We start from the raw sequence: 17285 nt of genomic DNA, 5'->3' as shown, positions 1-17285 counted from the left end.
CCCGCTTGCCGGTATAGACACTGAAACGTACCGTGTATCCGGTGCCGGGATCAGCTAGGACCCAGAGCTTATAGCCCCATTTTGTGACCTTATCTTTCATATACTGCCCGATTCCCGATCGCACTTTAGATTTCACCATTCGTTCGTCCACGGAGAGATCACGATTTGGCTGAAAAAAGTTCGCGGACACTTGATTCACATGCTCCATGAGCCACCACACGAACTGGAGTTTTCCTCTCGATAGCTGGCTCACATCGTCCAAGTCGGCAACATGGAGCATAGCGAGCAACGCTATGAAGCGGCGTCTGGGCATTATTTGTCGTGGGAGCAGGCCACTGTAGAGCTCACCCACGTTCCAGTAGAGCTTCAGGCGTGGAACCTTAACAATGCCCATGTAAATTATGAGGCCAACGAATTTCATCATCTCGTCCGGGGTCACCTATTCCCCCGAACCATCAGGACGAGCGTGCGTCGGTTTTTCTTGTATTTTCGTCCAGCCGTATTTGTTCGAGTTTTCACGCAGCATAGCGATCACTTGAGTTGTGAAAAAAAGAGCGAAGAAGTCGAGGGCCGTCAGAAATTTTCTTGGTCCGCTCCCGAGTGCCACGCCTACGTAGTCAGTGATGTAAACACCAGGTGCAGGATGCGGCGCAAAGACGATCTGCTGCTGCGCTGGTGGCAGGAAGTCATTGCCGTATGTTGTGGAAACCCTGCCAAATCAACATAACACGATAAGAACGTCTAACGACCGCGTAAACTTGCTCAAGAGCAAGCTGAAAGGAAAGCGAAGCTAATCTTGGTGCACTTGTTGAACTTCCAGGCTGATCGTCCCCCGGCTCGCTGTCCGAACTGAAATCCGAATATTCGAAGTCGTCTTCTGACTCTTCGCTGCTCGTATTATCAACGAAATCAGCCGTTGAAGCAGCGGAATCGCGAGATCCGTGCCGTTTTTCAAGCGCGCGGTGTCGTGAACTTGAAGCTATTCTCTCAATCAGGTGACGCGACCGCACCGAAAAGAAACTGCGATTGTCCACCGCCACCTCCCGGGGGGGAAAAAAAAAAAAACTACTAAAAAAATGGAAGAGTGGTGTTAGAAATACCACGCAGATGGCGCTACATGTCGAAATTCGCAAAAAATTTAGTTTGAAAGTGCGTTAAAACCCATCGGTCGTATACGACCGATGGCCCTATGGGCTGGTCTTTAAGGGGAGATGCTCCTCAAACACTTTTTCTTTAATATTATACCTAAAGTTATGAAACTTTGGTCATAGACTGAGTTTGTAACGCTGATTCCAAATATGTGCTTAGTTCTTATCTAGCTTTATTAGTTTTTGTGCGAGACACCTTTCAAGAGAAAAATGTACGGCTTTTTGTGCACATCTTTTTTCATAATAAATTTTTGTTTAGAAAAGCCTGCAATAGCTCATTTTGCTGGTTAGGTAAAGTAGTATGTTAGATACTACTTAAAGTTTATTCAAATAATTTCTATATTTCTAAAAAACATCAGGAATATCAAAAGTACATACTTTGTGTGCTGTGAGTCAACATTTTGATTGTTTTCAAAAAATGTATAAGAGATATTTAAAATGCATATAGATATCGACATTCTACACACTTTGAAGAGGCTGTGTGAAAAATTTCATCCAGATCTGACCATTTGTGAAGTACCTGAAATGTGGTGCACAAAACGTAAAATGCTGAAAAGTACAAATGAAGAAAAATGCTTTTGAAAGTTTCAAACATCTGTATTTTTCAAAAACATGACGAAAGCACATGAAATTTCTTGCAAAAATAGAGCAATATGTCTCAAACACAGCACAGCTGTTCAGAACTCCCCTGGCCCATACGTTTGCCCCTCAGCACCCTCTCGAATGGAGTCCGTGAGACGCGCTCTCTTCACCTGGTTTCGGCGATGGGCTCGAGCTTCAGCGGTTTGGCGGACGGACATTTTCTTCATTCTCCTCTGGTCACGGGAGCTTCCCAGGACAACAAGCTCTTCTGGTGGCAGAATACCAAGCTCCTGAAGCACTTGCTCAAAGCTGCCATGACCGCAGTTATACCACAAAACGGCGATGGCAGTTGCAGTTTCCACTACTGTCTTGGACCTAAACTTCGTCTTCGGGCATAGTAACCAGATCTTGTTGTTGAGGGACTCTGCTGCATTTTTAGTCTTCCCTTGTAAGCAGCGGGTGAGAAGCTTCTTCTCCGTGAGACGCCTGTATATAGGCAGCAGAGCCTCCCCCTGTGCCTTTGTCAGAAGCGAAGTGTGGTCTGGCGCAGGTTCTCCAAGTGCTTCTGCCCGCTGGTGCTTGCACCATGATTCAACTCCTTCGGGGCAGAATTTACGGCTCTTGGCTGCATTCGTCGAACTCGAATGAAAAGGTGATGCCCAAATGGCACGATACATTTCCCGGACATTGCCCCTGTTGCTGGTGATGGCTATGCGGTAGTAGTTTTGCAACTTCTGTATTTGCCCGTCCTTCAACTTCTCGCCACGTGGAAGAGGAGTCTTGAGCTTGTGAATTGAAGTGCCCAGGCGCTTGGCCACGTGGTTGGTGCAATCTTCCTTCACGATGGATGTTTCACCGTACACTTTGGCCTCAAAGACAGCATTGAAGACTTTGCTGTCCCCATCACTCAAAAATGTGAAGCGCAGCGGTGTCTCATATGAGGGAGTCCGCGTCCATATGCGCACTGCTGCCTCAGTTTCCATAGCATGAGAGTAGCAGTCAACGTTCTTCTCACAAACTGGGCCATGGGACGCCTGCCACACTTGCTCTTCGCTCCCGATGTCTTTGTGACGGCTGCGCGCAAGGCAGAAGTTTGAGAGAACCTCAAAATCGAGGCACAGCCAGTGTCTACAGACACAGCTGTGCCAACGCCGTTATGGCTCTTGTGGCCCCGCTTTCGCCACGTACCATCAAACATCACGGCAACATCACTGCTGCCGACCATCTCTTAAGTGTGAACTCTCGCTTTCTCTATGTTTTCCTCCACGGCTTTCATGGCCGCAGCATGAACTTTCTTGCCGATCGCAATAAAGTTCTTGTGATGTAACGGCGTCGGCAAGCCAAGAATGGCGCAAAAACGTGAAAGCTGTTTGTGCCCGATGCCAATCGCGCGCGCAGCTACCACTGCTTTGACGTTCACGGCGAAGCTGTCGCGGGAGCTCCCTCTTCGATATTCCCGGCTTCCGCTAGCATCGTTCGCAAGCTCACCAGGCACAACACGGCTCGAGGTGTGCACAGAAGAAAGTACCGATTCAGGGTACTCACTCTTCGCACAATGCAACTCGAGAAACGCCGAGAGACTCTTCCGTTTTTCGACCGGTTCTCGTACCGCGAGGGTACAGGTGTGGCACGCAGGGCAAGCAGCTCCACTTATCAGCACCGTAAGCGCACTGATATCGCATATCACAGCACTCGCAGAGTTCCGATCGCTTGCTGCTCTATCGTTCTCGAAGAGTCCAATCTTCACCTCCGAAGCGCTCACAAAGTTCAGCGCGGCGTCGATTTCGTCCGAGTGGCCGTTGTGCTGGTTAGGGCTAGCCGGAGGCGTCGGCCGGCTGCTTCCCGCTGTCACTTTCCGTAGAGGTTTGCGACGCCGCACTCGGTGCGGGATCTTCGCCCGAGCCTTCCGAGCTCGGAAATCGCGCTTTTTCGGTTCGTTCATTACGAAATAACTGAAAAAACGCAGGAAAAGAACCACAGAGTTCGATCGAGTCGCCGTACACATTCGAGGACGGATGCAGGCTTCGGTGCTTCGCCGCAGCAACGTCTCCGTGTAGGCCAATGGCGGCCTCGCTAGAGCACCACGTGATTTTAATGTCCAGTAGAAACGCTTGAACAGGCGCCAAAACGTGCCTTTTTTTATTATTTTGGGCCAAAATGCGAAACTGAGGGAGGTGCTGTAGGCTAAACGAAGGCTTTCTCAACCTCTCCAAGCAAACAGCAATGGCGGGAGACGCCGCATTTTCGAGATGGAGACGATCGAAAGTTGCTGATTTGCGACGAAACTAGCACTTTCTCGAGCCGCCGTGGCTGAATGAAATAGAATTTTTACTAAGTTCTCGTTCGAATTTCGCCTTGATCTTTTGCGGAGTTGTAGCTGAATATACAAAGATAATTTTACAGGTAAAATCTCTAAACTGAAAAATTCCGCGAAAAACGCGATTTTTCGACGCGCATCTCCCCTTAAAGTGTTAATCCTCAGGAGCTGCTCCAGGCACTCTCGCGTGGCGGCGTCTGCAGCCACAATGTTGCGTTTGGGGTTAACGCGTATGGCAGCCATCCCAGGCCTTGAGGAGAGTGCCTGAGCGAGCATGAGGCGAGGACAGCCACTGAAAGAGCCACCGGGTGCCGATGGATGGTAGAGCACTGTGCCTGCGATGGTCGTGTCTACTGGGATTACCGCAGCAGCAGCAATGTCCTTAGCTTGGCGGCAGCGAGCTCCTCTGCTTATGACTGTCGGGAAGCTGTTGGCAGCTTCGGCTCCAGGAGGAGAGGGGCAGGGGGGCTGTCGGCGGCACCTTGTGCTGCAGGTGCTGGCTGCTGATGCGTTGCCTTCTTGGCTTTCCGGCTCTTCTTTTTAGCAGGGGGCCTTGCATTTATTGTCTTGACGAAGGCCGTCACAGTTGGTAGGGCTGCCTTGGGAGCCGAGGCATCGGGCACCACTTCCATGTGCTCTTCGTCAGCTTTTGCAGGGGCAGAACTGCTGCTGTGTGTTGTGGGGACTTCTAGGGCTGGTAGCTCTCTTGGCAGGGGTTGAGCAGAAGCAGGGCTGTCCAAAGGTATCCGCGATGCTGTACCAGCTGTCGCACCCTTTCCAAGGTCCACCGGATCAGCCCCCCCCCACCCCCCCACTCAGTCTGCTCGAGGCGCAGGGAGGGGTCGCCACCCATGTTGGAAAGCTCGGGTACAGCAGGATAGGTGACCGGCTGCTTACGCAGGCCGTCCTCCGCGTCATCCCTGCCAAGCGGCTCCCGAGCACGTTTCCTAGTGGCCCACGAGTCCATCTGCTCCGCCTCGTCGTCAGTCAGGGGCAGTGCAATAGCACTGTGCTCCTCCAGGGTGCTGGCCCGTTCAGACGCCGCATGGTCGTCTGTCAGAGGCAGCTGGGAGGTGGTTTCAGTGCTCGAGGCCCCGCAGGAGCACTGGGAGGCCGGTATGGGGACCTGTGTGGGCCGACAGGATTGGCTTGAAGCCACTTTTCCACGATGGGCTTGGATGTTGTCGGTCGCAATCTTGTCGAAGAACAGATAGCGGTGTGCCTGGACCTTGTTGGTCGGGACAATATTTATTGATACTTTTTCAGCTTCGGAACTCCCCGCTTCGCCTACAGGGAGCAGGCGGCCGGCTGCAGTCGAACTTTGCGCCACGCAAACGAGGGTCGTCTGCTACTCCTAGGCGCGTTGTGCAGCGTTTACACAACGATTTTAGGTTAAGAAAGAGCCCTGCAACGCAACTCCTTGTTTTAGGCACGAGGAGTATAATTTCGGGCCTAGATACGTGAGTTACGTCTTTCCGGGACCTCGGTAAAAACAGTAGCTCGCGCAAGCATAGTGCCAGGCGTGCACTTGTCGATTAAAGAGCCGTTTCGCTGCCTTGTAATTTCTTGTTTCAGATACTAGAAGCAAAACTTGGAGCTCAGTTGTATGAGCTACGTCTCAACAAAGCCTCGGTAAAAGTTGCGACTCATCTGTTTCCTACCGTTTGTTATTTGAAAGCTGTTTTAGCGAGACTTAACATAGGGATCTTCGACGCTCGGTAAATTAACCTTTCAGCAATAAGCACCTCAGCGTGCTGTGCCCTAAAGGAAGTTGAAACTGAGCCTTTGCTGTAAGGTACAACCTTAGTTGAAAATTCCACTGAAACGACGTTATTTCTTTGTTCAAGTGACATGAACCACTGTGCTTTCTTCTTTCCAAGTATTCAGGTTTCTGGATGTCTGTCAACTAGAGAATAATATTTAGGATCATTCAAACGGAAAATGCAAATTTTGTGGAAAGAAGTAGGAAAACATCAATATATTGACACAAATACTTGCCACTATCACGCACTAGTTCACAAGTATATTGCCTTTAACTCATGAAAAGGAAAATGCATCTTTACTAAAGCACACTTGTCATGAGCATTCGAATTTCAGACAAGTTTGGCCTATTTTCTTTCTCTCTGTGCTTTGATGGCACTGTCATTGTCTTGGCACTTCTGTCTTGCAAAGAAATGCATTCTAATTACAATGTAGACGTGAACCAACTCTGCAGTAAATTCACTGTAGTGTTGTTTGCAACCAACGAAGCTGGTGTCTTTCTGAGTAAGTGCATCCAATAATCTCCAAAAGAGGTCACCAAAGGAATAATTTTTCGATTCCTGGCTGATGACGTACTCTACGCTCCTCACGCATTCGAATAGTTTCTTGGAGGGGTACACAAGGCTGCCGCTCATGTATTCCCTTTCCAAAACCAACAATGCTTCAGAAGGAAGGGAATCCTGTGCACCTACTGCTTCTTTCTTGCATTCAGTGCAACGTGTGACTTTGAGGACCTTGCGAACTACATATACAGCTAAATAGTACAGCGCTGTCTTTGCTGGTAGAGAGACGCTGTGCACATCGTCTTCAGGCCTGTTGCTGCACTCCCTTAGGGGTATGGATGTCAGACGCCTCCAAACCTTTTCCTTGAGGCTTTTCTTTTTCTGCAGGGCTTCACAGCGTTTTGCCCCGAGACTCAAACGTGCTCATCAGGACTCGTTCAGTGTCCGCCTGGCCAGCTTCGCAGTTTCCTTTGGTGGCTAGTTTGATTGGAGTGTACAGTGCGAGAAGGCGGAACAGCTGACTAAATTTGGTCACTGTGGGATGATCTTCGTCGCCTCCAAAGGACCTCGTGAGGCCATAAAAACGCTGAAAGAAACAAAAGACATTCCTGATGAATATTGCGACAAATAACATGACAAGCTCTTGCTTTACCTCAAGTGGGTCCTGGTTAAGGCTTGCAGTAAGGATGTAGTTCACACCCTGGCCCAGCAAGAAGTCAGTAAGGGACAAAACAGACATAAGTGTCACGCGCAAAAAGACTCCATGGTTTGTCTTGATGCAAATAGCTTCACATTCATTGCCTCTGTTTGATTCATCATTTCCAGGAAACGCTCGAGAGACTGCAAAGAACATAACTATGAAAGTGGCAAATGCACTAGCAGCAAGGAACCAAGCAAAAGCAGAAACATATGCCGCCACACGTATGCGTATTGCAGGCTAGCATGGTGAACAATAACAGTTTTAGAACCAATGGTGTAGCACAAACCCAGTTATTACAAGCCCGCTTTGCCATAAAATGAGTGAAGCAATATTTTTTTCAGTAAACGAAGAATTTACGTGCACAGCATACCTTTACCTTTGGAGAGCCGTTTCTTATTCCAGCTGAGGAATTTTTGAATTGAGGATGCAAAAAGGTCATTCAAAAGTAATGTGAACTCCTGTGTTCCAGCGCTGTCGGCGAATCTTGGCACCTCTAACTGGCGGTACACTTTCAAGCCGATCGAGACACTGTGGCTGAAAAGCTGCAAAAAAAAAAAAAAAACATTGCCAGAATATTGATTATAAAACTTAAAACAGCTTAAAATGCATGAGCAACCCATTCATAAGAGGAAACCGAGTTTTTGCACATGTGATGTGTATTCAACATTAAAATGTTTGCTTGACTTAGCAAGGTGTCAAAGCGTCTGCAGGAGGGTACCAAAGTAAAGCGGCAGCCAATGTGCTGATACGGTACCTGGGTGGCTAGGCGGACACACATTGTCTGAAGCTTCTGCGGCTTGACATGATATTCAGTTAACTTTGGCACAACTTTGATGGCTGCTTTCTTCTCAGCCTCGAAAAGCCGTTCATAATGCTGGTAATTAGCTTTATGGTCTCCTATCTGTAATAGAAGAATGGCATACAAAATATCTGCACTGCTTTTCCATAACCTAGAGGTATGACTGCTGCGTCGGTAAGTGTGGTTTACTCACCTGTCCAAGTTTGTGTTTCATCACATGGTTTCTAATACACTTCATTATGTGCGGCAGATCACATATGAAGTGAAGGAATGTGCCTTCTGGAAGGCATGGGTGTGCCATTTTGCACTTTGGTTGCTGAAGCTTGCCGCTTATTCCCAGATGAGTCCACATTGACTTGTTGTTTCCAGCACCGTCACTGATCACTGCCAGAACTCTGGCCCCTTGTTCATGCAATTGTAGCACAGAATTTATTACAACTTTAGCTAAAATCCACCCGAGTGCTGCTCCTTTCGCAGCGAAAGTAGCAATAGGCTGCACCCATGATGCAAACATTGGGTTGAACATGACCACCAAAGCATGGTCCGCAAGCTTGTCACTGTCTACTTGACTAACATCACCATGATCAACAAATCCATCAAACTTGTATGCAGACCGATTATATTGAGTTTCCTCATGCAACTTAATTTCATCAATAATCAAACAACCATAGGTATGGTGATCCGGCTTCCCAGTCATGTGATTCTTAATGCTCTCAAGAGCAAACTTATTCAGGCCATAGTCGCATGGAAGGTCCCTCAAGAGCTGGACAAGGCGACTTGGACTAGGAAGGGGGAGGACCTTCATTTCCAACAGCCTTCTGAAACATTTTGGGCTTTTGAGCCTCAGCAGCAAACAAACCATGAGCCAATCTGCTGTGTACCTATACCCATTGAGTGATTTTGCTGCTTGTTGCATCATGGATGTACGAATGGACACTTTCTGCACTTCAGGTAAATCTTGAACGAGATCATCCAGAGTCGCCGAAAACGCAGTCTTCAACTTTTCACTCAGCCGACGCATTTCAAGTTTATTCCGTTCTCGTGCGGCGGTGGCACGAATCAAGTGTTTCTTTAATACGCCGGTTGCAATCTGCACCTTCCTCTTGGGTTTTGTTGCCATTCTTTTTTTCAGTGTTCTCGCTAAAACGGCACAGGCAGCACATGTACCTCTGTCACCATCAGTCAAGCCTGCGCAGTCCTTGTGATGAATATTTCTTAACGACACATTTCCTTCTTTCGCTGTGCCAACAGGCGGACAACCGAGGCAAGATTGCAAAGAGTGTAGAACATGCACGACCACTTTTACGTCCTTGAGTGACCGCAGTGGTATATCAAATGGTAACATTTTCAGCAATTTTCCGTTCGCTGAAACCACGTAGGTCAAATCCTCGTGGATGACAGTGCTCTTGAGAATGCAGTAGATGTCTCCTCTGAATTCTGCATTATAGAATACGATTACCGGAGGCTTTCTTGGCTCTTTAGGGACCGCCGAACTCCAATTGCGAGGAAGCTGTAGTGAAGCAGTTTTTTCCACTAGCTCAGAAAAACTGAAGTCCTCCAAAGGAGCGTGTACCTGTTGCGGAGATTCTTCTGGAAGATCGCAAGGCAGCTGCACAGCTTGTTGAGGTACAGGTGCCCTTTTCTTTGGCGACCTTCGTCTTTTGTGGCTGTATGACAGGTACACTGGGAGGTTCGGAAATAAACAAAGAACTGCATCGCTCTTCAATGCCCATGCACCACGGTCGATTTCGATGACTTCTGCATTTATGACATGCTTATATGTCTTCAGGATGTCGCTTTCTTGAAAGTGAAGATCGCACACCTTGCACGTCCTTCCCAAAGTTTTGTCCGCGTGTGGAATAGATCTTTCCCACTTCTGCAGCAACAGCGGGTCGGACGGCGGAGAAAAGAAGTGGCGTTTCTCGGGGTTTTTTCTGTATCCGCTGATGCACCCAGGCACAAAACACGTCGGCATGATGTCCCGAAAGTGCTAAGGCATGACGCACAGGATAGCAGCAGCCGTAGAATTCACCTTGGGAGATGTCCAGGCGTACACACGTGCTCGGTGCGTCCACACGTGGTCAATGCATGCCCGCGATGTCAACAAACGGCGAGTCCTACTTCGTAGATGTGTCTTCGTGAGCGTAGACGTCGGGGTGTCTTCAGAAGACCGTGTTAGCATGCCACGTTCACAGAGAGCGACGAGGCATACACACAGAAAAAAAAAACAGCTCTACCGAACACTAACACGGAACACGCACAACCAACACAACTGCGGCGGCAGTGAAGCCAAGGGAGAGCGGCCGTTTACTTGCCGCAAAGCTAGACTGCAGCGCCCCCACACTCCCTAGGAGCGAATTGCGCCCGCCTCGAAAGGAGGAGTTCGGAAACTGAAAAAAGTATCTATAATCATTGGATCGGGAGGTTCTTTGATCGTCGGTGACGGAAAGGGCGCCTGGTGGGCTCCTCAGAAGTTGGGTAAGGAACTGGAGCGCTCTCTGCTGAAGGCGATGCCGTGATGGGCGAGCGGGCGTCGGGCACGGAGTTGCGCCTTGGCGAGTGCATCGTCACACTCGCGCACGTGTTCATGGTGATGCACGACACCACTCAAGCAAAACACTTTGCAGTTAGTATAAGGAAAGAAAAAAAAGAAAAAACAACTGGGTGCACTAGGAAAGACTGGGAAGAGTCACTGTAAGTGTTCGTGGTATTGTCCAGAAAGGAAAATACGCAGACACTGCACGACTCGACAGGAGTGGTTTCTTAATAGAGTGGTTACACATGATAGGGACTAGCTGTTTGTGAGAGAAACTCAAGTGCCCGTGCGTTGCGCGCACTGGGGCGGTGAAAGCGCGTCTATGCTACGTGCTGGGAGCCGTGCCCCTACACCACGACACACGCCGGTCGGCCGCGTAAAACACACGAAGGGAAAGAGAATTAACTCGCCAACCAGCAGTGTGAAGTGCGGGGGGTTCAAGGGCAATTCATGGCAGGTTAATCCGACAGGAGATCAGGGTAAAAGTCCGTCACTGACGCCGGAGCGAACGCATTGCCGCGGAAGAGCCGTACTCCTGACGAGCGTGGCCCGCAAGTGACCGCACTCAGCCCCACCTTTTCCGCCCCTTTCACGTAAAGAACCTTCTCCTTTCAACGGCATGCTCAAAGAGAGAGAGAGAAAAAAAAGCTGTCGCAAAGTGTGGTTCTCTCTCATGTGCCGGTGCCACGCTTCCCCCTTTCTCGTCCCTGCTACGTAACCCTTCTTTCAAGGACACATGCGAAGAACGCAAAAAAAAAAAAAGGCTGCCGTGGGGTGTTAGTTTATCTCAAATGCTGATCTGCTTCTCTGCGCGCAGAGACGCTCCTCCTTTCTTGTCATGTGCTGGCCACACTGCGGCTTTGGCGCAGAGGTAGTAGCGGTGATGCAGCCGTCGTTGTCGTCTTCGCGTGTCGGCGCTAGACGTTAGAGGTTTTTAGTTTGATGTTTTTGGGGTCCACCCCGCTCTGGGAGCACCCGCGAAGACGCAACAAAGTGGCGGATGATTTTTCTCTTCTAGTTATCCGTTGCCGGCAGCGCTACGTACGGATGGATGGGTGCTATGAGCGTCCCCTTTATAACGGGGTGGTGACAAGTATGCCACCAGGCTCGACAAAAAAAAAAAAAAACTTTTTTCTTTTTTTATGTTGGCCTAATGCCTCTACTTCGATAAGTTCTATCTTAATGGAAAAAAGGTAAATTTTCAGCTGAAGTACTCTGCCATTTACGGCACACTGTCCATATTTTATTTTTCCAATATTTATTTTTGTCCTTTCTTTCTAATTTTCTGCCACCAATACTCTAACCGTCTCTTACTTATTTCAATCGCGGGTGTGTTCAGCTTTCCATTGTTGTCCCTAAAACCCAAGGCTTCCTGTAGGCTCGTGCCCAAACGTACACCTGGGTGGATATCTCCACATTCAATCAGAACATGCTCCGCCGTTTCCTTATCTTTCCCGCAGCATGTGCATTGTTCTTCTTCTTTACTGAATCTTGCTTTATAACTACGCGTTCTAAGGCAACCCGATCTCGCTTCAAACAGTAAAGCGCTTCCCCTTGAATTATCGTAAAATGCCTCCCTCCTTATTTCATTTTTGCCCTTTCGGTAGTTACTCAAAGCCGGTTTTTTCTCCATAGCTGCCATCCAGTAAATCCTCTCCGCCTCCCTGACTTTTCCCTTAACGCTCTTTGTTGACATATGGCTTACAATACCAGCCGTATACTTACTAGTGAGTCTTCTAGTTCTTTTTCTCCACTGTGTGTCCACGCTCTTCCTATACAAATAACGGAACACCTTCTCTGCCCATCTACTCTCCTTCATATTTCTTAGCCTTTCTTCGAACCTTATTTTGCTCTGCGCTTCCCTCGCCTCAAAACCTGCCCACCCCATACCGCCCTTTACAGCCTCGTTTGTCGTCTTCCCGTGAGCACCCAACGCGAGGCGTCCCACAGTCCTTTGATTTACATCCATTCCCGATTGCACCTCTGCCTTCATGCACACCACTGAGTTCCCAAAAGTAAGCCCTGGAACCATTACACCCTTCCACAGACCTCGAAGCACCTCATACCTATTGTATCCCCACAACGCTCTGTGCTTCATTATTGCCGCATTCCTCTTTCCTTTTGCTGCCGAGGCTTTTTCCTGTACCTCCATGTATCTATCACTCTCATTTACCCATACTCCAAGGTACTTGTATTCACTTGCCCTCGGTATTTCTTGGCCTTGTATGGACACCGTCTGATCACAGGGATCATTGAATACCATCAATCCACACTTCGTTACACTGAATCCTAGTCCAAGAGCTTCACCTTCCCTTCCGCATATATTCGCCAGCTGCTGTATATCATCTCGACTGTCCGCAAATAAGACGATATCGTCCGCATAAAATAAACCTGGAAGCTTCTGCTCAATCATCATGCCGCCCTGTTTGTGTGACAGATTAAAACCAATGTTGCTACCTTCTAGCGCTTTTTCCATACTCACCATGTACAGCATGAATAACAGCGGGGACAAAGGGCATCCCTGTCTCAGGCCCCTGCTAACCTCAACGTTCTCTTTGCTACGCATTCCTTCCCACTCTATGCAAACTGTATTTTCTCGGTATATCTCCCTCAAAAGCTGTATACAGTCGTCGCCCATGCCCATTCCTTTCAATATATCCCACAAAATTTCCTGATTAACGTTGTCGTATGCCCCAGTGATGTCTAGAAAAGCCACGTACAAGGGCCTATTCTCTATTTTAGATATTTCTATACACTGAGTGAGAACAAACAGGTTATCGTCTAACCGCCTGTCGACTCGAAATCCGTTCTGAAGTTCTCCCAAAATATCGTTATGTTCGGCCCATGTTTCTATTTTCATTTTTACTGCTTGCATCGCCATCCTGTATAGTACCGATGTAATGGTTAGTGGTCTATACGAGCGAATCTTGTCCTTTTCTCCCTTGCCTTTATAGATTAAGTTCATTCTACTTTGTCGCCAACTGTCCGGTATTTGTCCGTCCTTTAAGCTTTTTTCTACTGCTTTTAACAATGCTTCTTTAGTGTTATGTCCTAGTTCGTTAATGAGGCTAACGGGAATCCCATCTAAACCCGCGGCAGTGCGCTTTGGAATTTTTCCTTCGGCCTTTTTCCAGTTGAAATTATCAAGTACTAGCTCTTCCTCTGTTGCTTTCTCCGCCACACTTTTACTCACCGGGGAGATCCCCTGGACGCTCTTTTGAAACGAATCGGCTGTTACCTTTTGTATGTAACCTAGCGCTTCGTACCCTTCCAATTGATTTCCTCCTTCATCTAGAATATGTTGTTGCGTTGTGACAGACTTCCTACCTAGCGCCTTTATGTGGCTCCAAAAAATCCTAGGCGCGGCCTCCTTTTTTTCCTGTATCTCTGTCATCCAGCGTTCACTTTCACCTTTCATTTTTGCCTCTACCAGTTTCTGTACAAGGGATTTTTTCTCTAAATATATTTCCCATATTTTTTTGACTTCGTCCTGCGGCTGCTTCTCCTTTTTTGCCTTTCTATGCTCCCGTGATGCTTCGCGTCGCTTCTCGATCGCCTCCCGGATTTCCTTGTTCCACCAACTTTTTGGCTTCCTTTTTCCTTTCCAGCAAACAGTTTTCTTCTCTTTCCCTATCTCCTTCGTCATTAGATGTAACAGCTCACTATACTCCCAGTCCTTGCCTGGCATTTCGCCTACTTCTTCCTCGACTCTTGCGGCTATATTTATTATTTGTTTGTCATTTAAATACGAGCTGCCAGACTTTGATTCCATGCTCATATTTTCAGTTTCGTATCCCATTTGTAATGTTATTCGTTTATGATCACTACCCAAGCTGTTAATGCCTTCCTCGTCTATCCTCATTTCTGTCAGTTTGTGGTAAATTCCTTCAGTCATGAGACAATAATCAATACTTGATTGCTTGTTTCCGACTTCCCATGTGATCTGGCCGTCACATTTAGGCCCCGTGTTAACTATCTCCAGACTATGTTGCTCGCAAAGATCTAGTAATAACTTCCCATTGGTGTCTGAATATCCGTCAAGGTCATGTATGTGGGCATTCATGTCCCCTAGAAGGATGATTTCGGCCCCATTACCAAATTCCTTAATATCCGCACTCATGCAATCCACTATCTCCTGATTCTTTTCTCTGCAGTTATTCCCCGTCCACAAGTAGGCTACCCCTAGCCACGTTTCCTTTCCACCTACTGTGCCCAGAACCCAGAGGTGCTCTGAACACGTCTGTTTCACTCTAACCCATTTGGCTCCGCGGTGAATTAGCATTCCTACACCCCCACCTTTCCTTTCCGATATGGTCCTGTTACACCCTTCCCAAACATAATTTTTAATATGTGGTGGCTCTTCCAAGTCTCTAAGGTGTGTTTCTGTAACCGCATACAAGCCTAGCTGTTCTTTGTTTAACTGCTCCTCAATCTCTAACCATTTTGCCTTCTTTCTGCCACCCTGCATGTTTATGTAACTAATTGCAACACGCGCCTTTTTCCTTTTTCTTTTACCTTTTTTCTGGTTTTTCGCAATTCTACCTGTCAAAGCGTCCTCCTGGTTGTTTTCCCTGTTACGAGCTACCCCGGACTCCGAAGGGCCCGTGAGCCCCCCAAAAAAGCTACTGCGCGTCCTGCCAGTCGCCAGCCCACCTCGTGTCCAAGCCTCTTATCGAAATGAATCTTGTCTCTATGGAATCCACCCCACCTGTGCACTTCCCTGTTTAAATCCACTACCTCGAAACCCTTCTCTCGACTAATTCGCCATATCTCTTTGTTTGCGTCGACAACCGCTCTTTGCAGGTTGACGTTGCGTACTGGTACTTCCGGTACTGTGCATACTACAATTTGCACCTGGGGGGACACGGTGCGCATGTCATCCACCCCTTTCGCCAAGGTCGTCGCTAGTCCTGACGATTCTTTTTTCAGGACGTCATTTAACCCTCCCGCAATTACAACGAGGTTACGATTGTTAGCTTTAGCTGCGAGTTGTTCACCCGCTTGACTCATTACTGTCCCCATCGTTTGTCCTGGGAACGTCCCTATCGCAACTCTCTTGTCGCCTTTCACCCTTTCTTTGATTGCCGCTGCGCATCGGACTAAATTTGAGTCACTGGCGATGATGACCTGTTCAGACATTCCTTCTGAAACCTGCACCTGGCTGCTGACTAGGTGACTAGCGTGAGTCACGGCTGCTGGTTTGCTCCCTCCCTCCCTCAAAACTACTTCCCGGTAGCTGGGCCCTGTGGCCAATGTATCTGCCTTTGTCATGCCTGTTTCCTTCATCTCTCCCGCACGGGGGGTCGTCGCCATAATGCTTCCGCCGTCACCTGCGTCTTCGTTCCCTTTCACGACCTTCGATAGGCCCTTCTCGGCTGCCCGGAGCCTTTCTTCCATGGCTGACGTTTTCTCTCGCTCCTTCGCCAATGCATTCTCCAGCTCTGCGATTTTCTCCATGAGCCCACTCTGGGCCGCCATCATATTTTTCATTTTCTCCTCGAACTCGCACTGTCTACGCTTGGCGTCATCTTCTGCTTTCTCCTCCGCACTAATTTCCACCTTCCACCCTACCCCGCACTCTGAACACTTTACGGTCTTTTTGACCATGGCTAGCTCAGTTTACCGATGCCCACGTGTTAGAAAACTGTACTAAAATACACTGGTCTAAGCCAAAAAGAACCACAATAATAAATAAATACGCTACACTTCACAGCACCTGCGCATGCACGTGGTCGGTCTACGCGCAGGCTTCAGCCACGTGGTGACTGGAGAAAAAAAAGACACAGTACAAAATACTAATAAAAAAAAACAAAAAACGTACACCGTACTAGACCTAATCAAGCTTTACGCTAGCGCCTTATGTTCTCATAACGCTACATATAGAGGCAAGCTGGAAACATGCAAAAACACTTATCTGTAGCAGTCATTCCGGAGCTCTCCAAAAACACGTCCGACCTCTACCACTCCATCGCTACAGCCTACAACTAGGTGTTGTAGTTGTATTGTATAGGTGTTGTAGTACCATTCGCAGTTTCAGCGCCCTCTGGTCATTTTCATTGCCGTTAAACAAAATAAAAAACATTTTTTTTCACATATACAAAGCTAAATAAGAACGTATAAATTATTTTTTTCATTACGTATTTAGAAATCTGCTTTTAATGTATTAACCGTCTATTTTTTCGACAAAGAAGCAAGCTCTGACTTTGATAATAGCCACTCAAAAGCCAGCAAGGTTCCGTTCCAGATCCATTGCAAGCATTCACTGTGTGTTGCTTGCGCTTTTGGTGTGGGTGTGGTGGGGGCGTTTTTATTTTTCACCATTGAAACTGTGTTTGCGTAACCATTTATGCCTCGGACAAGTGTGCTTGAGGACCCATTTTTGATGGGTTTCTTAAAGTGGTCCGAAATCGAGGACTTGTTGCGCCTTGAAGTTTTGCAATATACTCGGCGAGACCCACTGTCACGACATGGCCTCTTAAACATTGACAACATGGACAGAGGACAATTTCGCACGCATTTCAGGTTTGATAGAGGTGATGTGCGAAGCCTGTGCTGTGCACTACAAGTGCCAGAAAATGTGACAACGCCACAGGGCGTGCACGTTTCAGGTCTTGAGGCACTTTGCCTTACGCTATGGCGGCTGTCTTATCCCAACAGGCTGCGAAAACTGGAGCCGCTGTTTAGGCGGCATTATTCAGTGATTTTTTCAGCCACTAACGCAGTGCTCGTGCACATTGATAGCACGTTTAGACATCTGCTGCAAGATGTGAATAACCCCATCTGGCTGGACATCACTAAACTCCAACTCCTTTCTGAGGTATGAAGTTTGTTAATTTGTTTTGTTAATTCAACATTTTATCGCAGGCTGTGCATTCCAAAGGGGCGCGTTGCACAACTGTTGGGGCTTCATTTACGGGACAGTGCGAGTCATTTGCCATC

At 47.9% G+C, this 17285-nt stretch overlaps 1 pseudogene; it reads right to left on the bottom strand.

The window, feature by feature from the left end:
- Positions 1–1777: 1777 nt before the first annotated feature.
- LOC142765581 (uncharacterized) lies at positions 1778–3672 on the bottom strand (annotated as a pseudogene).
- Positions 3673–17285: the final 13613 nt, after the last annotated feature.

The sequence above is a fragment of the Rhipicephalus microplus genome, chromosome 6, assembly GCF_043290135.1.
Source record: "Rhipicephalus microplus isolate Deutch F79 chromosome 6, USDA_Rmic, whole genome shotgun sequence".
In the NCBI taxonomy this organism is placed as follows: Eukaryota; Metazoa; Arthropoda; class Arachnida; order Ixodida; family Ixodidae; genus Rhipicephalus; species Rhipicephalus microplus.
Note: the sequence above shows the minus strand (reverse complement) of the source record. Positions and strands in the feature narration are given on the sequence as shown.